Raw genomic sequence first — 7,281 nt, forward strand, 5'->3', positions numbered from 1 at the left:
CGCAATTTGTTTGTTCACCCATGGTAGACGATCCTCCCTCCACCAAGTGGACAACCAGTACATGTGCCAAATTACCACGTGGGCTGCCTTTTTCATACAGAAGTGAGCTCCACTGTGTACCCGCACGGGTGTGGTTGGGAAAGAGACGGGAGTACGTGCGCCGTGCATGCACCTCTTCTCTTCGTGCATGTCCCCCACCTACGTGGGTGTGTGTGAGAGATACAAACCACGTTCGTGAGTGTTTTTTGTTTTGTGGTGGGGGTGGGGTGGGGGGTTGATTTCGTGAATTATTTATGGGAATATGTGTCGATGACATCTCAAACAAAATTTTGCATGCAATGTGTGTGAAATGGAGGCCTATCCATATCATACATAGAGGATCGGGCAATCCACGAGAAGAGAGGGAGGGGTCATAGCTATCGATAGAGTCTAAGAGAGGATCAAGTGGGTGGGTGCGAGATCGATGAAGAGAGCCATCGAAATTGTGTGTGTGTACAAGTCAAAGATGTAGGGCGACAGGCCTACCGGAATGTTAGAGGGCACACGTCGAGTTTGTGTGTGGCAGGGAGACATGACTAGAGCGCTCGATGTATCAGTGTGTGTGTGTGTGGGGGGGGGGGGGGGGGGGGGGGGGGTGGTGGTGGGAGGGGTAGGCAGAGGCCTAACTATAGAGGTAGAACAACTCGTATATGTGTTGAGAAGGAGAGACCCAGCTATGTCTTGAGGGAGATCGGTCGACATCCATACATAACTGAAGGACGGGAAATATGATGGGAGAGAGAGAGGAGAGAGAGAGAGGGATGGAGACGGAGGGAGAGGGGTAGAGTGTTGGATGGGTGATGGAGTTGCTTCTCGAAGATGGTGGGAGAGGCCTACTAGACAAACTGAGGGTGGAACTTCAATGTTATCAATAAGAGTGGGGATGTGTTTCTGTGTGTGCCTGTGTGCGATAGATCTGTCGGGACGCATCCATGGATGATGAAGGGGAACCATGTGTTTGGTAAGAAAACCTAACTAGATCGGTAGATCAATTGTTGTTTGTCGGAGGAAGGGAGAGACACAACTAATGAGGTAGATCGATTGACGTGTGGGTAAAAACGAGTTATAAGGACCTAGCTAGCTATATGTATAGCGAGAGATCGGTCGGTGTACGTCCATTTGTTAGAGGCAAATAAGGCCCAGCGAGACGGATAGACAGAGAGAATGGAGCTAGGAGGTGGTGCGAGAGGCCCAACTACTAGCTAGATAGGGGGAGGAGTGTGCGGTTGTGAGAGCGATGAAAAGAGGGGCGAGAGTTTACACGTGTGTCTGACCGTATGAGAGACACGAGGCAAGGACACATAAAGGAGGAGATTGAAGGTGTGTTTGTATGTTGTAGGAAGGCATCGCTGGAGAGGTTTATCGATCGGTGTGTGTCGGAAAGGAGTTGTGGAGACTCTGGGAGAACAACCTAAAGAAAAAAATGAATGTGCCCGGTGGATAGAATGCCGAGGGAGGGGGAGGGCGAGGAGGGCGTGTGCATGCACGAGAGAAAGTTAGTGGTAGCTACAAAGGTTAGAGGATTGTGTGGGTGTAAGAGACTACAAAGATCATAATTTGATATGAAAGCGGATTCATATATTTGAATAGGAGATCATAGTGTTTTAAACATTGCATGCATGAATATAGCAGTGATACACGTGCTGTGCACATGTTATACCATAATGTGATAATGCATGGTGTTTGCAACTCATAGCTAAATGCCGAACAATCTAAACCATACTATACATCAAACAATCTCACATTTTATTTGAATTTGTGATAATGTGTGGCGTTTGCAGCTTACAACTAAATATTGAACAATCTACACAATACTATATATCAAACATTCTCACATTTTATTTGAATTTGTGGTAATGTGTGGTGTTTGCAACTCACATCTAAATACTTGTAGGCGTAGGGGGCGGGGCACCATACATAATGTGATAAACACATTATACATATGAGACATGGTTTAGATTATGAAGATCTAGCTAGAGCAAGAAATGTAATGTGATTTGAAATCAAAATAAAGTGGATTCAAAAAATCTAGTTCGAGTTCATATAGTACACATAGTTCATATGTAACTCGAGACTAATCATGTGGTGTGTTGTGAAGATAATACACAAACGATGGTTTAACTTGACAATAATGATGATTGTAGATTTTATTAAAACAGAGAAATGAATTCAAATGCTTTGACTTCACAATAATCATTACTGTAGATCTTATTCAAATAGAGAAACGAATTCAAATTTAGTTCATATTGAAGCGGTAGTATATACGTTTGGAATGCACTAAAACGTTCATTTGAGCAGTAGGTTGCATGCATTATACACGTAGCGATATATTTTAATTGAACATAACAAGAATTCAAAGTTTTGAATGACATTTGTAGGGCGCATTGATTTGGTACAGTACACGTTAGGCTTGTCCGGATATTTCAACCCGCGCCTTGTTAGCCCAAAATATTTAAGATATATCTTTGTCTCGTTGTGCTCCGACAACTCCCTCCATCTCAACCCGCGCCTTGCTATTCCGAAATTACAACGCGCGTGAAAACTCCCACCTCCTGTGAAATCCCGACACGCGAAATGCCCGTGGTACCCCTGAACCGAAAGAACCGCCTCAAATCGGTGTGGGTACTTTCGTAACTTACCCCACATTTCGGACAAGCGCGTCTCTAAGCCATGGTTCCCCACTGCCATCCCATCCTCCCACCCATTCGTACACCGAGGCCGTGAAAACCCGCGACGAAACCCCACACCCTGCTCCGTCCGCCACCCAGCCGGAGCCTATTTCCCGACGACGTCGTCCACAGCAACACCTCGACGTCCCTCATCCATCGTACCGGATGTGGATCCGTTGTCGATCTCATCGTCCCGCCGGTTCAGCCACCCCATCCTCCACCTCCAAGGAGCTACCCCGACGTTCCCCTCGTCTTTCATGCCACCTCCATTCCCACACTGCCGTCTTCACTTGCACCACCGGAAGAGCATCATCATCACCGTTTCCTCGGATGAAGCTGCGGCCTAATCGACGCCACCAAAGAGGTTGTACACTAATCGCTGCATTTTCTTCTTGATTCGTTCTCACGGTGCTGCCGGCGCTCGGTCCTGAGCCGACACGGCGCGGCTCCATCAACGGCGGTGTCGCTGGCCACTTCCTCCATGGCGTCGCTCCCTCGGCGGCGACGTCCACATCAGTAGGACCTGCTGCTGCTTTAGCTCTCGCTCGTGCTACTGCTCTGCTCTTGCTCTCGGTCCCCTGCCTGGTCTGCTCTTGCTATTGCTCTTGCTCGCACTGCTGCTCTCGCTCTTGCTCTTGCTTGCGATGCTGCTCCGATTTAGCTATACTTCACTCCGATGCCGCCGGGGTGAAGGAAGAATCAGCCACAGCGGGGAGGGGGGCTCGCCGGAGAGGTACCCCACTATCTATCTTAGGGTTCAGGATGGGGGCAGTGGTCACCGGCGATCGCGGGGCATTGGCGGGGCGGTGGCGTGGGGATCACCGGAGAAAAAGATCGACATGGGGGGGCCTAGAGGGATGGCCAGGGCGGCGGCGAACCGGTGGTGGGGAGTGTTTTCGGGGCGGGCGGGGCGGCGCACCGCCGGCCACGGGCGGCGAGGGGCTGCTGTTTGGCTGACTCAGGGGGGTGGAGGTTGAATATGAACCGCAGGCCATTGATTTCTTATCCAACGGCTGCAAAATCGACTGACCAGAGATGAAGAAGTCAGTCGACCGATGTGTAGCCTCACCTTGCTAGTGCGTTCAGTTTCGACAGCAAAATTCAGTTTTGACAGTTAAGTTCAGTTTCGACAGTTAAGTTCAGTTTTGGCAGTTAAATTCAGTTTCAACAGTTAAGTTCAGAGATGAGTGGCAGATGTATTTTACATCTAGCACTTTGTGTTTATGTATTTTACGTCATGTATTGGAGATGCTATTAGAATTCCACTCAGGTTAACGTTGTTCGTTGTCTCTCTTGTCTTGCTTCAGCCTCGGCGTCGTACAACTCACCGGAGCTGCTCCAACGACGAAACCCTCCATCACAGCGGAGCAGTACCTCGGGCTCCATCTCCAGACACCTAAGATCTTCTTCCCCTCCTCCGACAGCCAAGTCAGCCGGAGCATCCTCACTAGCCAACCCAATCACACTGAGATTGACATGGCTTCGCCAAAGAGGTTGTACACTTGTTGCATCTCTTTTTTACTCTACATGTTATATATATTGTCCACGGAGCACACGGATTTGTTCCTTTAGTGTCTCCTTGAAAGAAAAAACGTAGGAATTTTAATTTTCACTTGTCCTCCTTTTCAAATTCCTATTCATGAAGCACAAGACTAAGAGATAGTAGCATAATAGCATTATAACCGTACATTTTCTTGTGGTTTGACTTAATCTCACCATGCTTCTTTGCATCCTATGATCTTCCAATTGTTGTGAATCAAACACCCAGATTGGCCGAAATCCTGTGTTTTTAAATTCTCTGTTTTGCACGTGCATTCCTATCCTATTCCTGTCTATTTCCTATCCCTGCATTGTTGGAATCTTCCAATTCAAACGATCCCTTACATAATTACTTCTCTTACAGATAGTTGTCAAAGAAAACCTTGCGTGGTTTGTCCCGCTCCTGCTGCGCCGTCGTCCACCCCAGCGAAGCTGCTCCAACGACAGAAGGGTCCAGCACAGCAGGGATCCGGCCTCCAAACTGTCTTTCACCGCCTCAGATCTTCTTCCCTGCCGCTGGCAGCCATGAAAACTGCACTACCATCATCAACCGAGCAGATGACCTCGAGGACTACACGGGTCCACAAGAGAGGTCGCACTCTTTCGTGTCTGCTTACGTTATGCATCGCTTAATATTACATGCTACTTTATCGTCCTGTTCACCGATTAGACTCTGAGTTAGCTCCAAACTAATGGTCAAACTTGAGTTTTTAAAAGGTTGTGGGGTACATATCGGGGCCACTATCAATAGTATCTATCTACTATCTGGTTAATCTCCGGTGTCTACTATGAGTTTCATGTTGGGTGGGAAACAAACAGTAAAGAAACCATTAGCTGTATTTTTTAACTGAAGCCATTATCTGCCTGTTATTATTGGTTTTGGGTCTATCCACAGGTTGCTACCATCACTCTAGATTTCTGCATGCACTCCTTACATAATCTCACTATGTTTTATTCCTATGCATGAAAGTTATTGTAAACAATGGAACTGAACATGTAGAGCAAAAGAGACGAGCCTTTTGTGGCAATAAATTTCATGCAGATGTCGCTCCATGGAAGGCGCAAAGGCAACCCCCCTCCACACATTTCGGATTGTAAGCGAGAGGAAGATATCTGTTCTCAAGGGGATTCAGAAGGAGAAGACAACTCCTATTTACCCCCTGAGGTCTTCGCTCTAACTTGGCATGCTGATGTTGGTTATATCATGCATATGGTGTCTTGCATTGCTTACTTTATACATCAAATATGTCATCTGCTTAGTTTAGACATCCTTTGTGCAAATGCCATATATTTAGTTTATTCATCATTTATGTGAATTATGCAACACCATCTTGTTTAGCCAGGCACCATATATGTGAATTTTGCAATCCCATCCTGCTTAGCCAGTCATATTATATGTAAATTATATCTGGCCATCCTTTTTTTTCGTTACATATTACATTTGTCAACAATGTTATTACATTCAACTGCTCTTCGTGTGCATCAGCCATTTGACACGGTGATGGCAAATTCTGGAGTGAAAACATGGTCTTCAGAGCAGACTATGCTATCTGACGAAGCACATATCTCGTTGGTGACGGATAGCTCCTCAGAGGAGGATTCAGAGACAGATGACCAGTCCTATTCCCCCCCGAGGTGTATGCTCTAACTTGGCAGGGTTTTGTTGCTCATATCGTGCGTATGGTGTCTCACATTGCTATGTCACTTGATTAGTTTAGACATGCTTTGTGTGAATGCCACCTGTTCAGTGTCTAATTACCATATATGTGAATTATGCATTGCCATCTTGTTGCAAGACATTATATATGTGAATTATACAATGCTATCTTGTTGCAAAGGCATTATATATGTGAATTATGCAATGCCATGCTGTTTAGCCAATCATCATGTATGTGAATTATATCATGCTACCATTTTTTTGTATTACGTGTTGCATTTGGCGACAATGTTTGTATATTCAACTACTCTTCCTATGCATCAGCCATTTGAAGCGGTGATGGAAGTATCTGGAGTGAAAACAAGGTATTCAGAGCAGACAATGCTACCTGCTGAAGTAGACATCTTGCTGGTTACAGAGAGCTCCTCAGAGGAGGACTCAGAGACTGATGACCAGTCCTATTTTCCCCCTGAGGTCTATGCTCAAACTTGGCAGGGTTATATTAGCCATGTCATGCATGTTGTCTTGCATTGCTTAGTTTTTACATCATATATGGATTGCCATCTGCTTACTTGCTTACTATATAAATCATATATTTGAATTATATCATGCCATCATGTTTACATAGTACATACACATCATCTATCTGAATTATGGCATGGCAACCCATTTAATAAAGACATCATATAGTTATATCATCTCATCCTATTTAGTGTTTACAGTAATCATATTTGGAATTATGGCATTCTATCTGTGAATGTATGTGAATTATGGCATGCCAACCTATTTAATAAACACATTATATAGTTATGCCATGTCATCCTGTTTACATAGTCTCATATTTTGAACTATGTCTTTCCATCTTTTTTAGTTAGCCATCATAATGTGAAAATGTGTCATGCTATCCTGTTTAGTTAGCCATCATATATGTGAAATTGTGTCATGCTATCCTGTTTTGTTAGACAACATAAATATGAATTATTTCATGCCCTCTTTTATTCCCCACTATCCATTGCACATGTCTATCATACAATGTCTATACTTTCAATTACTTTTCTTGTTTATCAGCCATTTGAATTGGAGAGCGTGATGGCAGTATCTAAGGGATTAACAACACGGTCTTCAGAAAAGATAGTGCTACCAGTTGATGCAGATAGAACCACGGTTGTACTTGCCCAAGGACCAGATCCACCACACATAACCCAGACTCTCGCAGATTGTACCCCTACCCAGTTGGACAGAGAACCAGCTACACCCCTTCTAACCCCAACCCCGACAGATAGTAACCCAGTTCCAGTTGACACAGCACCGTCTCCACCACAGAGCACCCAAACACGAGCAGTTAGTAAGGGAACTGCAGTGCCTAAAGCACGAGGA

This window comes from Triticum urartu, chromosome 3 (genome assembly GCF_003073215.2).
Source record: "Triticum urartu cultivar G1812 chromosome 3, Tu2.1, whole genome shotgun sequence".
NCBI lineage: Eukaryota > Viridiplantae > Streptophyta > Magnoliopsida > Poales > Poaceae > Triticum > Triticum urartu.